This window comes from Notolabrus celidotus, chromosome 16, assembly GCF_009762535.1.
Source record: "Notolabrus celidotus isolate fNotCel1 chromosome 16, fNotCel1.pri, whole genome shotgun sequence".
In the NCBI taxonomy this organism is placed as follows: domain Eukaryota; kingdom Metazoa; phylum Chordata; class Actinopteri; order Labriformes; family Labridae; genus Notolabrus; species Notolabrus celidotus.
In genome coordinates this window covers 4566573-4592417 of record NC_048287.1, presented here as the reverse complement: position 1 = coordinate 4592417, position 25845 = coordinate 4566573, and the positions used below count along the sequence as shown (strand labels likewise).

Here is a 25845-nt window from a genome sequence, read left to right as displayed (position 1 = left end):
TCAAAAGTAAAGTAAACAAAATAAAATAAAATAAAATAAAACAAACAAACAAATAAATAAATACATTAATAAAATAAATAAATAAGTAAACAGTGATGCACAGCTTAAACGTTGACAGCATTTCTTATGAACTTCTACCACAGTGTTCCCACAATTGTTTAAAACACTGACCTTTTAAATTCTGTTTTTTCTTTCAAAAATGTTTTAGAAATCGTCTTAATACCTCAGGAAGATGTGTCCTGATTATTCTTCTAGAATAGTACATAAAACCCCCTGCAAATAAAACTATTTTATTCAATAAACGGTCAACATAATGGATATAAAATAAGATAAGATATACTTTATTGATCCCTCGTTGGGGGAAATTCTCTTGTTCCAGCAGCTAACAACACAGGACGGGAGAGTACAACAATTATACAGTACTTATATAGTGGGTTTTTTTTGGTGAACAATTGTTTATTGGCTGTTTTGCAGTGGCTTTTACATTGCAAAACATAGCACAAGTGATGATTCAGCCATGTTATTGGATAATTATAATAGTAACAACAATAATCAAATGTTAATCATTATATTAATCATCATGATAATAAACTTTAAAATTAAAATGTATACTTACATAGTTAAATATATAAAAAATAATAGTAGTAGTAGTTTTTACCTTTATCATTACTAATAGTAGTAATAGTAATGATAAAGGTAAAAATTTAATAAAATAGAATAAAATAAAATATAGCAAATATTACAGATATATACTCACTATGTACAATTACATCTTATGAATAGACAGTAAGATACACAGATACAATTGTACCAGCTTGTTAAAAACATACACAGTATGAAAAGCAGATGTGAAATGGTTACAATAGTTTGTGAGTGGGAAACCTAAACAATATAACTAATATACTTTCCTACATGTAAAATATTGGTACGGCTGCCAAACTTTAATAATCCAATGTTTGCCCTCCTACCACAACCCTTTTTAAAACTTGAACCAATACAAAAAAAAATGCCCCTCCAATAACAAGAAAAAAAAACCTATTTCAAGGTACTTTTACCTTGAAATGAGCAAAAACAATCTGGCAATAGAATAAGTGAAAATTTGCTTGGTAAGATTTATTAAAATATGACGGAATATTTAGAAAACTGATCTTACAATTAGCAGGGAAAACTTATTTTAAGCAATATTTGACCAGTATTTTAAAGCTGAGTGTCTCAGATTAAGGCAGGAATGAGAACAATTAGTATTTTTTCACTCAAAAAAGATTTCTGCACTAATACATTTCATGTCAACTTCTTCATTTGAGATATATTCACCTTAATTTGAGTTGTATTATAGCGGCACTTCTCTAGGTTTAAGACCATCTTGTGCTTGAAATAAGATGACAAAGTTTAATTTGAGCATTTTGAGATGTAATGTCTTCTCATAGTGAGCTGGATATACTAATATTCAGTCATGTTGTTTTTTAGGATAAGCCAGCTATGCTCTAAAGTAGGTGTTTCATTGTGTGCATGTGGTTTTGGGATGTATATTTGTATCTGATTTAGAAGAAACAGTGCCTGAAAACTGAAACCCACCCTTAAAAAAAAAGTTTTCTCTCTTTCTTTCTTTTATCAATGGAGCAGTGTTCTGATAGATTCTACAATAAAATGCATTTACTTAAATCAAGTAAAGGGTTTGTCTTCAATCAAGATTATCCATCTTCTACAAATAAGATCTCAGCTTGAAAAATGTCTGAAATGTAAAATAAACCTTGTTTCTTCTAAATTACAACTCAAAACAAGATCATTTCAAGATTGTTTGACTTAACAAGATATTTATGATGTCTTAAAACAAGTCCCTCTATCTTGCTCAGATGTTACTTGTTAAATAAATTTATCTTAAATCAGGTGGGAGAAGACATTTTGACAATTTCACTTGGTAAGATGTTGAGTTTTTGCAGTGTGAATACCTGTTGTTTCGACACCCACAGAGCTCAGATGGTCATGTGGTAGCTACTGTTTTTTCCCCAGGTGGGGGAGCAGCATCCTGCCGAGAAATGCGCATGCGCAGCAGCATTTAATCTCCCTACCGAGTTGACTCGCAACACCTTTTGACAGCTAAAAGAAGTTTTGTCCACACTAGTTAGCTACTCCTTTGGCATTAAGCGTTCACATCAGGCGGTGTTTGTTTTCTTTGCTTCACCGTCCGCACCAGGAAGTGACTTTAGTGACTGTGTTTAGGTGAAAAGGTGGAGAAGTGAAGCTAGTTCCGCCTTGCCTTCTCTGTGAATGGACCGAAACGACAAGTGTCAGAAGTGACCAGGGGACAAAGATACACGGGAAAAACTCGACTCCTGACTTCTGGAGAGCTTCCCAGCGACAGACAAAGGGTGAGTACCCGTTCACAGCATGTTATAATGTGCTTTTTAAGCTACACAGTAAAACTAATTTATATAAGCTAACAGAGCTAATGCTATAGCACTGCTGCAGAGATGTAAGTTAGCCACCTGTTGCTGGCTCTCGTTCACTTTGGCTAGCAGAGGATTAGCATTATGTCAGTACTCGTTGTAATCAGGTCTATCTTTAGCTCACAGGCCACATTAGAAGGAGAAATGGATATTGAGGCTTGAAGTCACTTTAATGGACTGTGTTCAGGCTGGGATAGTTTGTTTAACACTCCAAAATCACCCTGTGGTGGCTGCACCTGTAGGGGAGACCGAGGTAGGCTGTCACACTGTTAAGTACTCATGAACAGTACATCCTATAAAGATCACTCACAAATAAGATGAAAGATTAAGGTTTTCCTTTTTAATGAGTATCCTTTTTATTCTCTTAAATTATTTAAACAGTAAGTTATCAATGATTGAAGACACTCTGATGCAACAACCAATCACAGGGTTGGGTTTCACAGGGTGTGTGGGGTCAGTTTATCCTATATTAATCATGGTGTTGAAGTCAAATAAACATCATTTAAGTATTATTATGTTTTAATATTTTAAGCTAGAGCCACATAAGACACATTGATTTTAAAAATATACTTTTTTTAAATCAATGCAATCACTTTAAAACTCACCAGTACTCTTTGTGATACAAAAATAAGGGCTCGCGAATCATACATTTAATTTATTAAAATAGTTATTATGTATGTCAGTGTGTGTATCGGCCAAATTCCACCAAATCCGTCTCCGATCCGTCACAGCACTGGGTCTGATAGGGTCTTATTCTAGTCAATGTGTTAACTTCCACTGGATCCGCTCTGTTGTGTTCTGGCTGCGTCTCTGATACAGCAGGTCGGAGCCCTCCGGATCAGATACTCAAGGCTTCTATTGTTGCCGGAGCACGATGCATCAATCTCAACAGAGCAGATGGAGCGGGACAGGAAGTCAGGTTTCACCCTAACAAAATGAAAACATCCGGTTAATTTTCAGAATAAAACACTCTGTGTTATCACCAGATCGTATTTCACTTAACTACAACAACAAACCAAAGTCATGATGAGCGGAGCCAGGCCTGGAGTCAACAGGTCAGAGGTTTTCAGAGGACCAGAAAGACAACATGGATGAGGAGAGGAGGAGGAGGAGGAGAATCCTTGATTCAGTGATTACTGCGGGAAAACTTCGGTCACATGACTCCAGATGTCCGGAGGTCCTGCTCTGTGCTGCGTTCTGAAAATGCATGGGTGTTGACGAACGAGAGAGCACGGAACAGGACCACAGCGGATCAGAGACGGACCGGACACGAATCTGGTGGAAGTACTTTGTGTGAGAGAGAGAGAGAGAGAGGGAGAGAGGGCGAGAGAGAGATAGAAGGAGAGAGAGAGAGAGATAGGAGAGAGAGAGGGAGATAGACAGAGAGAGAGAGAGAGAGAGAGAGAGAGAGAGAGAGAGAGAGAGAGAGAATGAATGTGTCTGTATTGACCAAATAGTTTGAGGACATACTGTGCGTACTTTGACGTAGATGTTTGCTATGCTGACCATCTCTCTGAGCTGATTTCTGGAAAAACAAACTTAAAAGACAACCTCTAAAGTCGACATCAGTGTTATACAGACTACCATATGGCTTTATCTTGCTATCTGAAACTGAGTTTGAATAAGTGCTGCTGCCTTCCATGTTTTGATAAAGTTTGACTGTGAAACTTTTAATACGAAAACAAAATCTACTGTAAAAAAAATCCCCTTTCGACAAAAGCCCCGTTATGCAGTCCAGCCATCACGACGCCTCTTTCCTTCCACATTGAACCCTGCAGAGGTAACACTGGTGTCCCAGTGTGTGATTTCACTTCATGCATTTTGTTGTTGCAGAAGCGTGAGAGGCTCGGCTTGTAAACACAGCGGGAGCGCCACATACACACACACACTCAGACGAGCACACACGCAGCACTACTGGCACAGCTGCTTCGACGTCGCCACCGTCGTCCCCTGATAATGCTTCTGTTACTACCTCAAAGAGAGGATCAGAGGTCGAAGGACTTTGCTCCACCTTTAACAATCAGTGCATAACACATCACTGATGAAACGTAACAGAGGCGTCAATATCTCTCTTAAGACAGTGTGTAAGAGCGTGAAGTGATGTGGTATGATTAATAGGAATAAGTTCTGTACTTTGATAATTGTGAGGCACCGACCCACTGCCTGCAACCAAGCCACCTGGAGTCGTGCCCCCCACCTGTACTGGTCACTTATCCTGAATTAAGGAGTCTCCCTCACTGCACTCCCGGTCATGAAGGTATATGTCTGTGATGAAGCTAGCTAATATAGATTCTTAAATTAGAATCCCCAGTGTTCATTTTGGCGGCTATTTTGGATTTAGTCTTATTCTTAGTCTTTAGACAAAATGCCTGTTAGTTTTAGTCACATTTTAGTCTTTTCAGCCCTTTATAGTTTTAGTTTAGTTTTAGTCGATGAAGACTCAAAACACTGTAATCAATTTTTGCAGAGACATTTTCTCTCTTTGAATATGAAGTCGATCAGATATCGGTATCAGGGTTATACCAAGTGTTCAAATCATCAACATTTCACTCCTTTAACACTTGTGTAATATCTGAAGTGAAATAATTCAGCCTGTCCCTGCTAAAAAGACAAAAGCAAACATTCTTGATGTGGCCACTGTGACTGTATTTTGATTCTCTTGATTCACAGAGAAATGCCATGAAAGGACTGTATTGCACTTTTACAACGTTCCTTGATTTTACCTGCAGTGACAGGCGCACTTGACAAGACAGTCAGTTCACGGCACTCTGAAATGCATCTGTATCTCTGATGACTAGGAGTTGATCCAAACTTACTGAAGGTGTCTGATGTATCACCAAACTTGATTCAATCAAGCTGTAGATGCAGAGCTTTTTGCAGTAATAGTGGCAAAAACGGAAACATGAAATATTAAACAGACGTCCCCCGGTTGTGTCTTTGTCACTAACGCACACCGGGGGTAAAAAGTCCTCAATGAAGATGAGACAGATGCATGGAGGTGAGGAGAGCTGGTTCATAAAACACACCTGCTGCAGGTAGAGACCAAGCCAACACTGAGCCCCTCAGATAATAACTCAGCCTGTCACAGGAAGTCATCACGCCATCTTTAAAGACGCACAGCGGGGGAAACATGGATTCTGAATGTCTGACGGTTGGCCACTTAAGTTTTCGTCTCGTTAACAAAATCAAAACATACGTTCGTCATAGTCTACTTTTCGTCATGAAAAAATGAGTCTTTGACGAACATTTGTCCTCATAATTTCGTTAACAAAATTAACATGTGGCGTGGAACTCTGCTTTTCAAAATCCACTGCAAGTGGAGTCGAGTGGTGATGATTGCGGTGGCTGTGCTTTCGCCAGCTGGAGTGTCATTGCCGTGTTTGGCACTCTTAGAGTCGCTCATCTTGCCTGAAGTAGTTACAATAAATCTGTCTGATGAAAAAATGTTGTCGAACGAAATATTTAAAAGCACGCTGCAAACTCCAACACACGTCCTTCCCCTACTTTGCAACCGGAAGTTTCCCTGGAGCTAGCTAATATAGCGCTATTATCTGGGCAAAAATACTGTTACACGATAAAGTACCTCTCTTTGCATTTGATACCGGTTTATTACCTGGCTCTCTTCCTGATCTTCTGGAAGTGTAAGATGCTTGACTCTGATTGGTCAAAACCTTTTGACAATGGTTATTAACTTTTACTAACATGATCAACACCAGAGACAAACTGATCACACGTCATGTCAAATCAATCCACAGAAAAGAGTTCAGACACATTTAGCTTCTGCTTGTTGACACCATAGACCGTAAGGTGAGGTGAAACCGTTAGCTTCCGTTAGCATCAAAACAATGTGGCCAAAGCATTAGCTTCAGTTAGCATGTTACGGACAATTTCGTATTGGATTGTGTCCATCAATATGATGAAGGAGCAGAGCAGGTGAGAGAAACTTTAGGTTAGCGATCTCTAACCCTGTCAGAATTCTGTTTCTCATAACTACCTGCTAAACAAACATTATTCCTTACATATTGGTTATACTGGTATTGAGGATGCAGCCCACTTTTTAGAGTGAAAAAACCCACACAAGGCATGTTGTCTTTGCACTATTTTCAGTTAGATGTAGGTTTTCAATGATTTGCAAGCCATTCAAATCTGTGTTAGTTGATGTATCACACAGTGCACCAGCTTTTTCCGAGTCGTGGTCGTCATTTTGACTCTCGTTCTTCCTCTAAATCTGCTCATTTGCGCTTTAAGTTCAACTTTTACACTGCAGCTGTAGCGTCGACTCAAACCCCATTTTCATGACTGGAGGTTGGCTTCAGGTGTACAATATTCAGCTGGAAGGGAAACAACTCTTCTCTGTGAAGCATTCCTCTGCATTCCTTTCACAGGCCTGTCTACTTGTTCTAACAAGCACACAGTGCTCCTGGTACCGGCTGAAAGCAGTTATACGCCCTGAAGTATGACACAGGCACAGAGTGAGAGGAGACAAAAGGAGCTGCAGCTTTATTGTATTTGTTCTAGATAGGCAGCATTGTAATCGGGTCAGTCATGTTGTTGTGCTTTGAATAAAAGATAGATGTGGATTGTTGCAGCCGACGGGGATTATACGCAGAAGAGGTGTTGGAAACTTTCATTTAAATCTAAACTCATAAAGGTGCGTATCACTTTTTAATGTTTGGAGAGAGTGGTGGTGATTGTGTGTGGTGCAGAGGATTGGCATTGATTTTCACAGGATTAAAACGGTGAGAAACGAACGCCTACCTTGGCTCTGTGCAGTAATCTTGTTTACAATGACACTGTCCTTGGCAGGTATCCAACAGATGTCTGTTGGTACACTATCCCTCTGCCAAAGAGATGGTGGTTTGATCCAGTGTCCCTGATAGTGAAGAGCTTAGTTTAAAACTTTATTTAAATGTGTCATTATGATCCGGTTCCTTTTTTCAACTTTCATTCATGTCATGTAACATGTTTGATAAGCCTGTCAGTGTATGGGGGACAGGCTGCAGCTGACAGCTCGGCTTGTATCTGGGTAAGGACTCTTGCAGTGTTCATCATTCACAAGGTTCTTAATAAGAGCCAATTATCCAGACTTCTAAAGCTTCAAATCCGTCTCTCTCCTGCACATTTTCTGTGAATCCAGGATATTGACCTGATTGCCAATCTACCGCTAATACCTTGCTATAAGAGATGCAAGCAACGTCTTCATCTTTGGGGGATAACAGGAGCTAGTGTTCATGCTTTTGTGCTGTCTTTGTGGACTTCATTCTGTTTCCTCTTTTTAAAAATAAATCCGTTTTTCCCCAGGCTGCTGAAACTGTGTTTTGCATTCGGGAAGTGATCCCTACTCCATTGTGCAAACAAAGAACTGCACATTAAAGCCTCAGGAAACATAAATGGAATATTTAAAAATCACATAGAATTTCAAAATTAAATGTGTAATCAAGCTTCAACAAAAATCTGAGTGAAAATAAACATCCATAACTCTGAAGTCACTCTGTTCAAAAACATCTCATTTCACAGGTCAGAGCATTTCTCAGGACTGTGTGGGCGTGGCCTAACTCTTTGATTGACAGGTCAAGAGAGAGTTCACAGCATGCATGTTTGAGCCGTCTGACTCTGAATCTAAAGACATCAAAACTCCAGAATCTGAAAATGATTCATTTACAATGGTCTCTGAGTGCTGAGTCACAAAATACTTCAGAATCAGGACTTCTATCATTTATTAGTTTTATCACTCCGTAGTCTCCGGGGCATCAGAAACATTGGACGCTCGGAGCAGCGGAGGCTGAAGTGTAGTATGTGCATGCAGAGGAGCTCGGCTCCGGGTGTCAGACGGAGCTGTTTGTCTAAACTCTGAACTGTTTGGGGATAGTTAGTGAACCTTTCCTGGGGATGGTTAGTGGAATGGTCCTGGGGAAAGTTAGTGAACTGGTCCTGGGGAAAGTTAGTGAACTGGTCCTGGGGATAGTTAGTGAACTGGTCCTGGGGATAGTTAGTGAACCTTTCCTGGGGATGGTTAGTGGAACGGTCCTGGGGAAAGTTAGTGAACTGGTCCTGGGGAAAGTTAGTGAACTGGTCCTGGGGAAAGTTAGTGAACTGGTCCTGGGGATAGTTAGTGAACTGGTCCTGGGGAAAGTTATTGAACCGGTCCTGGGGATAGTTAGTGAACTGGTCGTGGGGATAGTTAGTGGAACAGTCCTGGGGAAAGTTAGTGAACCGGTCCTGGGGAAAGTTAGTGAACTGGTCGTGGGGATAGTTAGTGGAATGGTCCTGGGGAAAGTTAGTGAACCGGTCCTGGGGAAAGTTATTGAACCGGTCCTGGGGAAAGTAAGTGATCCGGTCCTGGGGAAAGTTAGTTAACCTGTCCTGGGGAAAGTTAGTTAACCTGTCCTGGGGAAAGTTAGTGAACTGGTCCTGAGGGAAAGTTAGTGATCCGGTCCTGGGGAAAGTTAGTGATCCGGTCCTGAGGGAAAGTTAGTGATCCGGTCCTGAGGGAAAGTTAGTGAACCGGTCCTGGGGAAAGTTAATGAACCGGTACTGGGGAAAGTTAGTGAACCGGTCCTGGGGAAAGTTAGTGAACCGGTCCTGGGGAAAGTTAGTTAACCGGTCCTGGGGAAAGTTAATGAACCGGTACTGGGGAAAGTTAGTGAACCGGTCCTGGGGAAAGTTAGTGAACCGGTCCTGAGGGAAAGTTAGTGAACCGGTACTGGGGAAAGTTAGTGAACCGGTCCTGGGGAAAGTTAGTGAACCGGTCCTGAGGGAAAGTTAGTGAACTTGTACTGGGGAAAGTTAGTGAACCGGACCTGGGGGAAGTTAGTGAACCGGTCCTGAGGGAAAGTTAGTGGACTGGTCCTGAGGATAGTTAGTGAACTGGTCCTGGCGAAAGGTAGTGGACCGGTCCTGGGGAAAGTCAGTTAACTGGTCCTGAGGATAGTTAGTGAACTGGTCCTTGCGAAAGGTAGTGGACCGGTCCTGGGGAAAGTTAGTGAAGCAGTCCTGGGGAAATGAGCGGATCCATTAATATGAAGTAAATATATCCAGAGTTGGTCATCTATATTTGTTGTTTTATCAGACCCTCTTGTAGAGAGTGTTTCATTGCGTCGCTCTGTGAAAAAGTCTCTGAGTTTGGTAAAAGCAGCGTCTTTGTTTGGTTGATTGAACGATCAAAGGAAACATTTCAGTTGTTGGAGCATTGGGACATGGTGGGGCTGTGTGGGACTTACATAATCAGCTGTGTGAGCCATTATCTGTCGACAGTGGCTCATTGAGATCCACGCAGCTCACTCTCAAACTCCTACTCAGCTCTTCATTTAGATTCTGCAGAGTCTGCAGGAAGCAGTTGGCCCGCTGGCTGATTGGACTCTCTTTATCCGATGAACTGAGAGTTCTTAATAAGCTAATTGGGAGCTTACAGTGAACAAACAGGATTGTGTAAAAGTTGTGGACTAACAGTGCAGTGCAGTCACAGCTCAGCTGAGTTTAAGCTGTGACCTTTTAAAGGAATCAAATCTATTAGGCGTGTCGGTTATTCCTCTGACATTTCTGCATCATGCATAACATTTAGGATTTATACATCATGCTAAGGCAACATGATCTGCTGATGAAAACAGTGGCTCTGTGGGTCCATTAGAATTAAGAAACACTATGAACAAGTACAGTTTATAATGCTGACTTTGAATTGAATTATACAGTATAAAAGATTCCGACTTGTGCTTTTAGAGGCTGTTTAAAGGTTATCCAATTTGCCTGATATTGGTAAACCTGGTGGTTTGAAGACCTTCCTGTGGCTTTACTGAGTGTGCATTGATTTATCATTGATGCATGTCAGGGAAATGCTGTGTCATGACCCCAGTGGGCTGTGTTACAATGAATTATGTATACAGTAGGGCTGAACGATTTTGGAAAATAATCTAATTGCAGTTATTTTCGGCAATGTTGCAATTGAGATTTAATATGCGATTATTTTTTCAAGGACCTCTCCATGTAATTTTCAACAAGCACAAGCAATAAGTCAATCTGTATTACAGATAAATACAATAAACAATATCAGATTTAATTGTTCTGATTTTAGCTTTCTTCTTCTTCTGTTATTTAATGTGGTTAGCAAACAGCTTTAAGACGCTCTATAGCCACCGTCTGGCGGGAGTACTGTATTACAACCAGGCACCGGTAAAAACAATGAAAAATTGTACTTTCAGAATGAGAAAATATTCACAGTAACTAGATTTTTTACAAAGTGAACAAATATTTCAAAATATTAAAGCAGCAGATGCTTGGTGGCTCTGTTTCTTAAAGAAATAGCCTTCCTTTCCTGAATTTAAGCTGAATCAGATTATTGGTTAGTGAGTTTTATTATACAGTAAAACTATAAAGATGCATCTAGAGTATGAAATGACGGTTGAAGAATGAGAGATTTTGTTTGAAGGTGGGGTCTTAGAAAAATAGTAACTTGCAGTAAGTCTTGTAATTCAAAGAGCAAACCTAAAGCGTTTATTACACTGCGTTGTTGAAGTTTTGATTCTGATTGGTTACCAATTCTTGTCTGCGGTAATAGTGAATTAGCAGTTGGTTGTGATCTTGGAAACTTGAGGACTACATCTGATTGTAGCGATCTCGTTTTTAATAAATTCAACGTCAGCCAATCACTGAAGAGTGTCTGTGAGCCTGTTGATATAAAACCATAGACTGTATAAAATATGGACGTAGTATCCGTGGCGTCACCCATCTGTTCCTGAGAGCTGTTTTGAAGCAAATCGACGGCAGCAGCCATATTGGTAATGCGGAACTCAACTAGGCAGAGTGTGACGTAGTGTGAGTCTCTTAGCCAATGGCTGTGTGTTCCCGACGGGGAGTCACATCAGTCATGTCCTTATTTGGGCAAAACTCATAATCTTAATATCTTCTTAACCGTCAGGTTAGAAAAAAATTCACCCCCGTACAGTGTGTGCCATTAGATAGATTAGCGTTGTAGGGCCAAGCCGTTTTTTGAACCAGGCTGTAAACATGTTTATTAATGCTGCAAAGATTGTCTTTTTCCCCATTCATATCTATGTGGTTTCTGGTGTTTCTGCAGCCAGCCTCAAGCGGATTTTCGATGTATTGCAGTTTATAACACTTCCGCATTGGCTTCATCGTTTGAGACCGGAGTTTGCTGCTTGTATAAAACAGAAGGGATGTTGGCAAACACAGAAATGTAGGACTGACAATGAACAATCAAAGACATGAAGTAGTCAGATAACAGATGTTACTTTGACAATTACAGGGTAGTTCATGCAGCCTGCTTCAGATGTCACTTCACTCTTAATTTAAAGGAATAGTTTATGTGCAATGCGTTCGCTAAGTCGGCTAATTTAAGTCCTAGAGTTTATTGCTGCTTTGAACAAAGTTGTGTTTATAGACGGATCAGAGTTTATTTTATTAACCACACAAATTAAATCACCACTTAAAAAGACAGCTCGCCGCTCATTGCTGCAAAAACAGGGCCTCGACTCTCACATAAAATGCCATGTGCTCTGATTCTGCTTGACGGATGAGGTGATGTGTGCATCCACATGTAGCAGTGATTGAAAGTCTTAGCAGAGAAATAGTTCTGATTTTTACAACTCAAAAACTAAAAATGATTACCTGCATCAGCACCATGATGCAAACATACAAAACATGTCTTTTAGCATCTTCAGTATCAAACAAATGTTGAACTCTAGTTGATAAAGGCAGTACAGTAACATCCAGAATATCACTCATACGTGTCTAGAAGACGCAGTCAGTTTTTGCCCTCAACCGATTCGATGTGTCAAATTAAGGAGTCTTTTCAATCAAAACAGTAGGGCCCAATATTTATTCACTAAATACTATAACAGAGTTTCCTTTAAATGCATGATTGGGGACTAATAAGTGAGGATAGCTGTAATAATGTGGTGTTGTTAGACTCGTCTTCCTCACTGAATATCTGGCATACTTTGGCAGCAAAGCAATGGCTGGATTCTTTGAGTGCTATGCTCTGAGTAATCAATCAATCAGACTTTATTTATAAAGCTCCAAATCCCAACAAATGTTCTCCTAAGACTCTTTCCAAACACAGCAGGTCTAGACCGTACTCTATGTTCTATTATTAACAAAGACCCAACATCAAGACAGGATAAGATCCAGTCCCATCTTACAGACAGGACTCAGTCTGATCTCATCTTAATCCACCATGAGCAGAGCACTTTGCAGCATTTAGCAAGTTACAGTGGCAAGGACAAACTTCCTTTAACAGGCAGAAACCTCCAGCAGGACCAGACTCATGTTAGACACACATCTGCTGAGACTGTGTTGGAGAGAGGGAGAGAGGGAGATGAAGAGAGAGAGATGATAGTGGTGAGACGGTGATAGTAGTAGTTGTAGCAGCTGGAGTCTGGCACGTCCACAGCAGCAGAGATCCAGAGGAACCTACGAGACAAGGGAGCTCAGGGACTCCAGAAAGGTCTATGGTTAGTAACTTTAATGGGACAGGGTGAGTTAAATTAACAGATGGGCAGAGAGAGGAGAGAGAGGGAAAGACAGGATCCTAGTGTGTCCGTTCCCCTGGCAGTCTAGGCCTATAGCAGCAAAACTAAGAGCTGGTCCAAGCCTGATCCAGCTCTAACTATAAGCTTTATCAAAAAAGGAAAGTTTGAAGCCTACTCTTAAAAGTAGAGAGGGTGTCTGCCATCTGGACCCTGACTGGTTGCTGATCCCAAAGGAGAGGGGCCTGATAACTGAAGGATCAACTTCTCATACTACTTTCAGAGACTTTAGGTACGATGAGCAGGCCTGCATGTTGAAGTGTCTTGTTCACTAAATTTTGCGGTGATACTTTATTGAATGGTTTGAATGATCTGCTGATAAATCAATGATAAAAGTGAATGAATGAAACAGTGAATTGACATGATCCTCCTGTTCATGCTGCCAAAGTTTAGAGAATAGTAAAGAATTGTTTGCAGGTTTGTTCAGATGCTTTTTATCTGTCATCTTCTTCAATAACCTCATTTTCAACTCTTGGCAATGTTACAAATAAACATGTATGACAGCACAGCAAACTCTGCATTTTATTCAGTTTATTGAACCCGTTTATTCTGAAATATCAGTCAGAGCTTGTGTTCAGTGTTAGCTGAGTGAAAAAGTATGAGGCCTCACCTCCATTAAAAATACAAGAAGGCCTACACTTACACTCATGTGAAAGTATACCCAGCTGTAATCCCGCTGTGAGATCCAGTTACCAAACCTGAAAATCTGGCTGCCAATTCGTCTACACTTCAAAAATTGCGCTCACCGCCTGCTTATGCTGAGAATGTCCATGTGGGCTTGTTTTCCGGAGACGAGCTCCATTGAAAGCTCGGCCCAGCTTTCTTCTCCTGAAGCTTTGATGCTCTGTGGAATAATGACAGGACTGGGTGTGAACCTGTGTGCCTGTTTGCGCCTGTTTGTACACGCTCACGTGGTGTCCTGAGGGCTCCACCATTACAATGTAGGGGGCCCGAGTCCACAGGTTCAGCTGCTCTACTTTAGTGGCTCGTGTGCTAACAAAGCGCTGCACATTAACCCAGCTGTGTGTTTGCTTTGCTGCCAGCCTGCACCAGCTAGCTGCTGCATCTCAGAGCCGGAGCTCACCTGATCTCAGTGCAGCGGGGGATATCGGAGAGTGTGGCTGAACTTTGTCTGGTAAATTATTTGTTAGTTGAAGCGCGGATCAACTTCTCCCTGTCTCTGGGCAGCTTGGAAACCATGAATAATACATGGATTATACCTTTTTTAAATGACATCAACTGTAACATTCAGTAATCAGATGTTTTCCTAATGTTTGAAGCAAAAATGCCAAACACATGGTGTCCTTCTGTCATGTATAAGAGTTCAATTCTACTCTCTTCAGGAGGAACTTTACCCCTGAACTACATGCATTTCGACCAGAGGACCCAGGGTCTAAATTTAGTTCAGGGGTAGATAATCTCCCCCCTAAAAAGCCCCTGCTAGGGGTAAAGTACTTTTCAAAGGTCCCTGGGCTTTCGGGGGGCGGGGCCTGCAATGCTGAACGTGTCTGATTGGTAGATTAACCGCAGTGTTTTTATTCCGCCCATCGTCCACAATAACATCACACACATCTGTGATTCACTTGATTTCTCTTTCTTTCATTAGTTTTTATTTGTTCTATCTTTTTTGTATGTGTGTGTACTTTTCAAAAGAAGAAGCGGTGATTCTCTTGATTTAGCAGCTTGTAACAGTAGTCTTCTCTCAGCCCACCGTGAATGCGTCTCTCCCGGTGTTCCGGTTTTAAAAGTCACCCTGTAAACTGGAGACCTTCAGCTGAACGTGTCAGTGTTTGTGGAGTTTCCACAGCTGTTGAAACACAGAGGGAGTTCCTGGGAATGCAAACTGGTTTAGTTTTTATTAAGATTTCAAAATATCCTCATCAGATATTTAATGATCGTCTAAAGACGTTTATGAGGGATGCATCCGGCTGAAAGTCTCCAGTTAACAGGGTCGCTGTTTAAACCATAACACCGGTCGATCTCTGCCACGGCTTTTTGAGTTCAAAAGGATTTTAAAGCCGTGTTGAAACGTCTTTGCTACTCGAGCTTATCTCCTCTCACGTGTTGATTCAGTGAATCCATCTGTGATGAAATATAGCACCATCTAAAACAGCACCAGCTGAGTCTCTTCATGCTAACAGGCTAATACCTTTTAAAATAATAATCAAGCGTCATCTCTCTCTCTGACGATGCCAGAGAGAGAGAGAACACAACAGACAATCTTGTAGAATAACATTTGAGTTTTGTAGCTTTCTAACACCCGTCTACATTTGCCTTGGTGTGCTTGGTCACCAAAAACCCTGTCCTCCTAATGTGTGCAGCCCATTGACTGTAGTCTATGGAGCTACTGCATTTGAAGGCTAGTCAATCAATCAATCTTAATTTGTAAAGTGCCAAATCACAACAAACGTTATCTCAAGACGCTTTTTTTGCACCTCACAGTATTTAGCTAGTTACAGCGGAGAGGACAAACTTCCTTTAACAGGCAGAAACCTCGAGCAGAACCAGACTCATGTTAGACACACATCTGCCTCAACTGAGTTGGGTTAGGAAAGAGGGATAGAGGAGAATAAGAGAAAGAGGGAGCGGTGATAGTGATGAGATGAGTAGTAGTAGCTGTTGCTGCTGGAGTCCAGCATGTCTGTATCAGCTGGAGTCTGGAACGTCCACAGCAGAAGGACATCTACGGCAGCTCAGAGGAGCCTACGAGACAAGGGAGCTCAGGGCCTCCAGAAAGGTCTATGGTTAGTAACTTTAATGGGACAGGAAGAGTTAAAGTAAGTGATGAGGGGGTTGGGGGGAAGGGGGTGAGATTTGGGGTCAGTGTGGCTAGTATATATATATATAATAATATATATATATATATATATATATATATATATATATATATATATATATATATATATATATATATAGTGGATTTCAGAAGATGCAAGCCCCTCCTCCCACACCAGTGAACATCCAGGGAACAGACATTGAGATTGTGAAATCTTACAAGTACCTGGGTGTTCACCTGAACAAAAAACTGGACTGGTCAGACAACTCAAATGCACTCTACAAGAAGAGACAAAGCAGACTCTTTCTGCTCAGGAGACTCAGGTCTTTTGGTGTGGAGGGGGCTCTTCTGAAGTCCTTCTTTGACTCTGTGGTGGCATCAGCCATCTTCTTTGGAGTGGTCTGCTGGGGAAGTAGCATCTCTGCTGCTGACAGGAAGAAGCTGAACAGACTGGTGAAGAAGGCCAGCTCTGTCCTGGGCTGCCCACTGGACCCTGTGGAGGTGGTGGCTGACAGGAGGATGATAGCAAAGCTATCTTCTCTGATGGACAACACGTCACACCAGGAGACCATAACAACACTAAGTAGCTCATTCAGTGACAGACTTCTTCACCTGCGATGTCTCACAGAGAGATACCGCAGGTCTTTTCTTCCTGCAGTGCTCACACTCTATAACTAATAATATATATATGTGTGTAAGATATGCTTATTTTTTACCTTTTTAATTGTTATTGCTAATAACTTTTGAATAATTGTTACTTTATAGGCTCTTGTTTGCTTTATATATTTCTTTTGCACTGTCTACTCTGTTACCGTGACTCTTGAATTTCCCCTTTGTGGGATGAGTAATCTCATATCTTATATATCAGGAAGCTGTGTGAGCTTAAATTGCCGTTAAATGTACTTGAAGCAGATGAAAGTGGCACAGAGCAGGGCTCATTACAGACTCTCAGCTCTCAGAAACATGAATGTATCATGGACCATAAACAATCTCTTCATTTTTGGATGACTGATGCGGAAAGTAAACTGGAAACCGGTTTAACTTCCCACTGCCACGCTCGTGCACAAAGCCCATTACTACTAGCAGAATCACTCTTTTTACCACCGGATCTTTGTCAGCCACATTCCTCTGCGTTAGAGAGTGGATGCACATGTTTCCCTGAAAGGTTTTCTCTTTCATTGCAGCTCAGGCAAAGTGTTCAACATGCAGATCCATATCACAGTGACACTGAGGATACAGTTTGTTGTGCAGCTTTTGTGTCAAGTTAACTGTTGATTTTACTTGTGCACGGATCATTTGATTGCACTAGATGATTGTTGTTATGTATTATATAGAAGAGACAATGAGGAGCAGTAACATACACACACTTGTGACAGACGTGGACATAAGCCTTTTAAATGGACCCTGTGAAGTGGTGCAGTCTGGCCTGCAGCTGTTGAGCACACTGTGTGTACATTACAACCAAAGACCTGTCAAACCAGTCGGACTGAACCAAAGCTGACCAGGCAGAGTGTTGCAGAGAGCACACCAGCTCATTTAAAAGTTAGAGACAGAGGTACTTCTTTGGTACGTGTCTGAGGTACTGAACTCATGGATTGTGGTCTACCAGGATGACTCCTGAAAAGGGATCTGAGCAACTAAAGAGAATGGCAGCCACTAAAAGCTTATCTGTTTAATTGAGGTTACATTTTCAGGTTTTGTTTAGAGTAGGAAGATGACCTCCTGTTAAATATATCTGTCTGTTCTATATCTTACAGGAGGCCCCTAATTGCTTTGCTGCCAAGCTGTCCTGCTGGAACCAGGACTCACAGACAAACTGCAAGGACAGCATTACGGGGGAACATTTCATCAGTGATCGATGAGCATCGTTAGAGGTAAGTGGGCCGAAGAGGAGTACACTTGAAAGCTAAATGAAGCTGAATTTAGAGAGCCTGTCAGAAGAACTGGTCTACCTGATCAGTCTCTCTATCTACACTGCACTGTGCACAATCCTCCGTCTGCTCAGTCACACACGCCCGGCCTCTTCAGTTTGCTGTTACAGGACTTTTAACCCTCCAAAGTCCAGTCTGATACTGCCGTTTAGAGCTTCCTCCTGTCGGCGTCACGATGTAGCCACACCCACTGGTGTTGACCAATTAGGGCAGGGCCATCTTTGAACAGTGACAGTGAAGTTCACCAAAGTAGAAAGTAGAGCGCATACTTTGTCTGTTTGTCAGCTGCCTATCAGAGCGCGTAATCCTGATCTTTACACCTGGAGCGTCAGATACCCTGTCTTAAAGCTACAGGACCAAAAACACCTTGAGGTAGTTTACCATACCTCCCTGCTCTTCATCATCTATCAATCAAATGACATTGTAACACAATGTACATAAAAACAACTTAAGATAGAAAAAAAAGATATATCTAAAAATGTCTTAATTAAACCATTAAAAGAAAATAAGGTGCTATACTTAAAATGAGTAAATAAATACATTAACTAATTAATTAATTAATAAATAAAACAAGATAAAAAGTCCCTAAAAATTGAACTAGATAATAAATGAATAAATAAATAAATAAATAAAAAATAAAAAAGAAGTTGCTGAGGAAACACTCTCATGATATCTTAATGAGGAAACACTGGAGGTAAAATAAGATGTTAAAACTCAACACAGGAAATTAAACTCACCAAAATAAAATACATTTCTAAGATATTAAAATATTAAACCACTTAAAGAAAATAAGATGCTTTACTTAAAATAAATAAATGAAAGAAATAACCATTACTCATCTTTATATGTGGTTGAAAAGAGCATGAAGTGGTCTCCTTTAAGACTCGTGTGGTTGACTTGATGAGCACTTCAGGGTTAAACCTGTGTTTTCCTCATTGGTTGAATTATGACTCTGGCACACTGCCAATGTTACTAATGCTCCACACCTCACCTGCTCTGGAGCAGGTTTAAATCCAGATAAGAGATCAACACATATAAAAGCACTTCCTACTGACCTACTTGATCCCAGAGCTCAGCGGTTTGTAAGACGGGAGGTCAAGAGTGTTCAGAGACCAGCAGAACTAACGGTTTTACCTCACCTTACGGTCTGTGGTGTCAACAAGCAGAAGCTAAATGTGTCTGAACTCTTTTCTGTGGATTGATTTGACATGACGTGTGATCAGTTTGACTCAGGTGTTGATCATGTTAGTGAAAGTTAATAACCGTTGTCAAGGGGTTTTGACCAATCAGAATCAAGCTTCTTACAAAACCAGGAGGATCAGTAAGAGAGCTGGGTAATAGGGAGGTATAAATGATACATAAATATATAAATATATTATATGACAGCATGCCTTCGATAGGCGCTGACATGTTTTGTTGGTATCGCCAAGGCACTATACAAACAAAGTTGCCTTGCCTTGCCTAATAATAAAAACATAATAATAATAAACAGTAGAAACAAAAAGGAAGATAAACATAAGAAAACAAGGTTAATAATAATAATAATAATAATAATTGTTTTTAGAAAGCTTAGAAGAAAAAACACATTCTGGGAGACATCTCACGGCCCCCCAGGAGGTCCTGACCCACACTTTGGGAACCCCTGATCTACAGCTTGCTCTCTGTTTGTTAAACGTGGGCAGTCCTCCTATCAGACTGTGATTGGTCACACACTGCAAAACACCGTCCCTCGTTTGTGAATGCACTCATGTCAGGATGAGGAAACCCGGGGATTGAATTAGGCAAGTTGATGTCATGCATCTGCTTCTGTTGGGGTGCTTGGAGCCGGGTGATGATGATGAAAACTATAGAGCAGACCAGGCCTGTTTCTATAGACGGGTCTTTCTTGGTTCCCTAAAGGAGGCATTGCTCTACTGGTAACAGCTCTCATGTGAATTAACTGTGAGTTTGCCATGTTCCTTTTTAATGTCACATATTTCACCCTTCAAGCTTCAGCAGGAGGGAGACGTACTGACACTGACAGCAGTCTCATCCTAATTTCCTGAAACACACACGCACTCACACACACACACACACACACACCGCCCGGACTGAGCTTGTTTTGCTATTCATTGGACTGATATGTTGAATCGATCGGTCTCGAGTTAATGTGTGTTTTCTATCAGGTGTGTTTGTGGTTCCACACTGATCTGCACAAACACACCTTTGTTTAAGTCTTTAGTTTTCTGCTGCACTGAGAGCTGATGTTGTTAAAGGAAGTCCTCTACCTTTCCTGCAGGATGAGTGTTGTCTGACCTCATTTGATGTTCTAAATCTAATTTGCATTTAAATTGTTCTCTGATAGGAAAGTACTTTTTATTACTAGGCTTTGAGTTTAAAGAGTGTCATGATGGGCAGATCCTGGGTCTGTAGTTTTAGATCCTTAGACCTCTTGCACGGCACAAATCGTCTAAAATATTTACACAGAATGCAGGACCATGCGTACTCTCAAACACTAGATCTATGAGACATTTCAGTGATACTGCCTGAGATGGACAGGATGATCATTTCTTCACAACAGGACTACGTTCTCCATAAGTCCTGCTAAACTAGCTCAGGAGTGAAACCGTAACCTTGTATCAGTAACTGTTTCCAGTAAGGTGTTTTGTAGGGTTGAAAAACTGAAATCTTTAACTCAACTCAACTCAAACTTTATTTATAGAGCACGTTCAAAACAACCAGAGTTGGCCAAAGTGCTGTACAGATCAAAAGCAGCACAAATGACAGAAATAACCCAAACAATGCCAAAGATACATAAACGCAGTGCAAATATATATCAAATACGATAGAATAAAATCAATTAAAATTTAACCAAGATTTTGTCAGATGTCCACTCAACCTTGATTAAAAGCCAGGGAGAAGAGGAGAGTCTTTAGAGATGATTTAAAAACCTCAATTGATCCCGCAGGGCGAGTCTGCCAGGGCAGTTTGTTCCAGAGCCGAGGGGAGCCGCCACGAAGGCTCGGTCACCTTTGGTTTTAAGCCTCGTTTTGGGGGTGACCAATAACAACTGCCTCTACGATCTAAGTGTTCTGGAAGGGACATGGTAATGGAGAAGCTCGGTCAGGTACTGGGGGGCTAGACCATTAATAAGAGCTTTAAAGACAAACAATACAATTTTAATCTATTCTAAAAGCAACCAGGAGCCAGTGCAGCGAGGCTAGGACAGGGGATATGTGGTCACGCTTGTGTTTGCCAGTGACGAGATGGGCAGCTGCGTTTTGTACCAGCTGCAGGTGGTGCAAGAGTGAGTGGTCCAGGCCAAAATACAGTGAGTTACAGTAATCCAGTCATGTGTTAACAAAGCATGGATTACAGTCTCAAGATCTCTATATGGCAGATATAAGCTATTTAAATGTTAATATGTAACTCTTAAGCCTGCTTTATACTTCTGCAACGAATCGACGGCATAGCCTACGCCATAGGACTTCGTAGCTTCTGTACCTATGACGTGAACCTCCTTCAAAATGTAACTACGTGTCCAACAACGCGGACCGTAAGCCCAGTGATTGGTCTGCTTGGCGACATTGTACAGTCATGGCCAAAAGTTTTGAGAATGACACAAATATTACATTTTCACAAAGTCTGCTGCTTCAGGGTTTTTAGGTGTTTTTGTCAGATGTTTCTATGGTATAATGAAATACAATTAGAAGCATTTCATAAGTATCAAAAGCTTTTATTGAGAATTACACAGAATTCATGCAATAAGTCAATATTTGCAGTGTTGACCCTTCTTTTTCAAGACCTCTGCAATTCTCCCTGGCATGCTGTCAATCAACTTCTGGACCAAATCCTGACTGATGGCAGTCCATTCTTGCATAATCAATGCTTGGAGTTTGTCTGAATTTGTGGGTTTTTGATTGTCCACCCGCCTCTTGAGGATTGACCACAAGTTCTCAATGGGATTAAGATCTGGGGAGTTTCCTGGCCAAGGGCCCAAAATCTTAATGTTTTGATCCCCGAGCCATTTTGTTATGACTTTTGCTTTATGGCAAGGTGCTCCATTATGCTGGAAAAGGCATTCTTCATCACCAAACTGCCCTTGGATGGTTGGGAGAAGTTGCTCTGGGAGGACGTTCTGGTACCATTCTTTATTCATGGCTGTGTTTTTAGGCAAGATTGTGAGAGAGCCCACTCCCTTGACCGAAAAGCAACCCCACACATGAATGGTCTCAGGATGCTTCACTGTTGGCAAGAGACAGGACTGATGGTAGCGCTCACCTCGTCTTCTCCGAACAAGCCTTCCTCCAGATGCCCCAAACAATCGGAAAGGGGATTCATCAGAGAAAATGACTTTACCCCAGTCCTCAGCAGTCCAGTCCCTGTACCTTCTGCAGAATATCAGTCTGTCCCTGATGTTTTTACTGGAGAGAAGTGGCTTCTTTGCTGCCCTCCTTGACACCAGGCCTTCCTTCAAAAGTCTTCGCCTCACTGTGCGTGCAGATGCACTCACACCTGCCTGCTGCCATTCCTGAGCAAGCTCTGCACTGGTGGTGGCCCGATCCCGCAGCTGTAACACCTTCAGGAGACGGTCCTGGCGCTTGCTGGACTTTCTTGGGCGCCCTGGAGCCTGTTTGGCAACAATTGAACCTCTCTCCTTGAAGTTCTTGATAATTGGATAGACGGTTGACTGAGGTGCAATCTTACTCGCTGCTATAAACTTCCCTGTTAGGCCCTTTTTGTGCAATGCAATGATGGCTGCACGTGTTTCCTTGCAGGTAACCATGGCTAACAGATGAGGAACAATGGTGTCATGCACCATCTTCCTTTTAAAGTGTCCAGTCACTCAATCATGACAGATTGATCGCCAGCCTTGTCCTCATCAACACCCACACCTGTGTTAATGCGTGTGACACCTGTGGGTCATTGAAATGATGTTAGCTGGTCCTTTTGTGGCAGGGCTGAAATGCAGTGGAAATGTGTTTTTGGTGATAAAGTTCATTTTCAAGGCAAAGAGGGACTTTGCAATTAATTGCAGTTGAGCTGATCACTCCTCATAACATTCTGGAGTATATGCAAATTACCATTATAAAAACTGAAACAGCAGACTTTGTGAAAATGAATAGTTGTGTCATTCTCAAAACTTTTGGCCATGACTGTATTACCAGCATTTACAGCACTTCTGGGATCCCCGCTCATCGGCCGTGTATTTCATCTCCTCCTCTCTATTCTTCATGTAATCATGTCTGTATGATAAACAGCAACATGTATCAGCTGTAGATTAACATAACACGCTCTGAATCTCTGTGGAAAAGGAAACAGAGATCGTAGCGGGGCCGGAAAAACAGGCGACTGACTATCAGAGAGACCGTAATTCACGGACACATCAATGCACAAGTATGTGGTGCTCATGTTCGCGTCAGCCCCTGCTGCGTAGGGGAGACACAGAAGACACAATCTCAATTTTATACTTGCTTTGCAGCTTTAAATGCACTTAGAAGTGTCCAAAGCCACTAATTCCCTACACTTGTAAAAATGTAATACAAACACAGAATCACAGTCTTCAGGTAGACAATGTCAAATTGGTTTCCCCAAATGTGGCTAACTCTAGCACTACCAGCCTTCAGTCCTCCCTGCAGGTTAACGTCCACATGTCTGTGCTGGTTCCTCATGTCTCTGCTCAAGTGGTTATGTGTCAGTTTAATCAAACACATCCTACATACAACTTCACCTCAGTTCATTAGATGTAAACACCATCAAACCCTGCTGCACTAGGAGATGCTCTCTGTCAACCGTGCTGGTCTACATTCAACAAGTAAAGCATTGTAGCATTTTGGCAGCAGACATTCAACAGAGCTACGGACCCCAGCTAGTGGTGGGTGCCATTGCTACAGCTTAGAACAACATATTAGCAGCATATGAAAAATATCTTTCTGGAGTCCCTGAGCTCCCTTGTCTTGTAGGTTCCAAACTCCAGCTGCTTCAACTACTACTATCCGTCTCACCACGTGTCAGATATTAAGTGTTAAAGCCAAGATGATCCCAATTAAATATTGGCATAATGTAACTGCTTTGAAAGATTATTAAAGGTGACATATCATGCAAAATTGACTTTTTAATGGTTCTTTACCTGAAATATGTGTCCCTGGCATGTCTACAAACCCCCCGAGAATGAAAAAAATCCATTCTGCCCCTGTTTTGATTTCTACACCTTTCTGTAAATGTGTGTGAAACGAGCCGTTTCAGACTTCCGTGTTTTTGTTACGTAACAACAATATCCGGTCTGTCACGGAGTCAGAGCTCGGAGCTTGTTCAGCCCATAGACAGTATAAAATAATACTGAATCCCTCCCCCGTTTTTCATTACCTGCACAAATGTGTGCTAACAAGGAGCTTAGGAGGGAGGCATGCTAGTTGTAGGCTGTCTTAATAAACACAAAGGTCGGTTTTACTCCCCACGTCTGCAGATTTGAAGATATAGTGGATGATTTTTATTTGTCATGGATAAGTGCTAGCGCTAATTAGCATAGCCACATAGCTATATGTTCATAGCTGTAGCTGTATACCAAGACACATGTCGACATACTGACAAATAAAACAACAAGAAACACTAAATCTGTGACCAATCCTTCATAAAAGGTCCTGCTGCCTTTCTGGCAGAGGTCGGTTTTACTCCCCACGTCTGCAGATTTGAAGATCTAGTGGATGATTTTTATTTATCATGGATAAGTGCTAGCGCTAGTTAGCATAGCCACATAGCTACATGTTCGTAGCTGTGTACCAAGACACACATCTACATACTGATAAATAAAACAACAAGAAACACTAAATCTATGACCAATCCTTCAGAAAGGTCCTGCTACAGGCGCCTCTCCGTCAGGATCAGATTCAGAGGGTTGAAGTAACGCGATCTCTGAGCAGCCGTGTATATTCAGCCAACATGTAAACATTAGATCAACGTGCTGGAGAGCCGAGGCACATCCACTTCCGGAGGGGGCGTGGTCAGAGGGAAAACAGAGTGTTCTGATGAGGAATGAAGAAGAGGACTATTCAGGCATGCCAAAATCTGATTTCAAAGTGTTTTTTTGAGCATAAACTTTAAAGACATGTTTTGGGGACCTCTTAGACCAATATATATTGATGAAAAAAGCGTGATATGTCCCCTTTAACATACACCACTATCCTCACTCCACTAAGTCTCTGAAAGTAGTATGGGAGGTAGAACCTTCAGTTATCAGGCACCTCTCCTTTGGAATCATCTACCAGTCAGGATCCAGGAGGCAGACACCCTCTCTACTTTTAAGAGTAGGCTTCAAACTTTCCTTTTTGATAAAGCTTATAGTTAGAGCTGGATCAGGCTTGGACCAGCTCTTAGTTATGCTGCTTTAGGCTTAGACTACAGGGGGAGCTGACACACTGGGATCCTCTCTCTCTCCTCTTCCTGCCTGTCACTTACTTTAACTCTTCCTGTCCCATTAAAGTTACTAACCATAGACCTTTCTGGAGTCCCTGAGCTCCCTTGTCTCGTAGGTTCCTCTGGATCTCTGCCGTAGACGGCCTGCTGCTGTGGACCTGCCAGACTCCAGCTGCTACAACTACTACTATCCATCTCACCACTATCATCTCTCTCTCTCTCTTTATTTCCTTCTATCCCTCCGTACCTGAAGTCTATAAAAGTATTATAGGTAGTAGAACCTTCAGTTATCAGGCCCCTCTCCTTTGGAATCATCTACCAGTCAGGGTCCGGGAGGCAGACACCCTCTCTACTTTTAAAAGTAGGCTTCAAACTTTCCTTTTTGATAAAGCTTATAGTTAGAGCTGGATCAGGCTTGAACCAGCTCTTAGTTATGCTGCTATAGGCCTAGACTTTCGGGGGAAGTGACACACTGGGATCCTCTCTCCCTCCTCTGTCTGCCTGTCACTTACTTTAACTCTTCCTGTCCCATTAAAGTTACTAACCATAGACGTTTCTGGAGTCCCTGAGCTCCCTTGTCTCGTAGGTTCCTCTAGATCTCTGCTGCTGTGGACGTGCCAGACTCCAGCTGATATAACTACTACTATCCGTCTCACCACTATCAACTCTCTCTCTCTCTCTCTCTCTCTCTCTCTCTCTCTCTCTCTCCCTCTCCCTCTATCCCTCTATCCCTCTATCCCTCTATCCCTCTATCCCTC

At 41.7% G+C, this 25845-nt stretch overlaps 1 protein-coding gene across 2 annotated transcripts in view; it reads left to right on the top strand.

The window, feature by feature from the left end:
- The first annotated feature begins 2034 nt into the window (after positions 1–2034).
- Positions 2035–25845, top strand: part of phactr4a (phosphatase and actin regulator 4a) — a 65335-nt gene continuing 41524 nt past the window's right edge. For both annotated transcript variants that reach the window (XM_034704954.1, XM_034704952.1), the window contains exons 1-2: positions 2035–2369; positions 17522–17638. The gene's annotated coding sequence lies outside the window, so the exon portion shown is untranslated. The remainder of the gene's footprint in view (positions 2370–17521; positions 17639–25845) is intronic.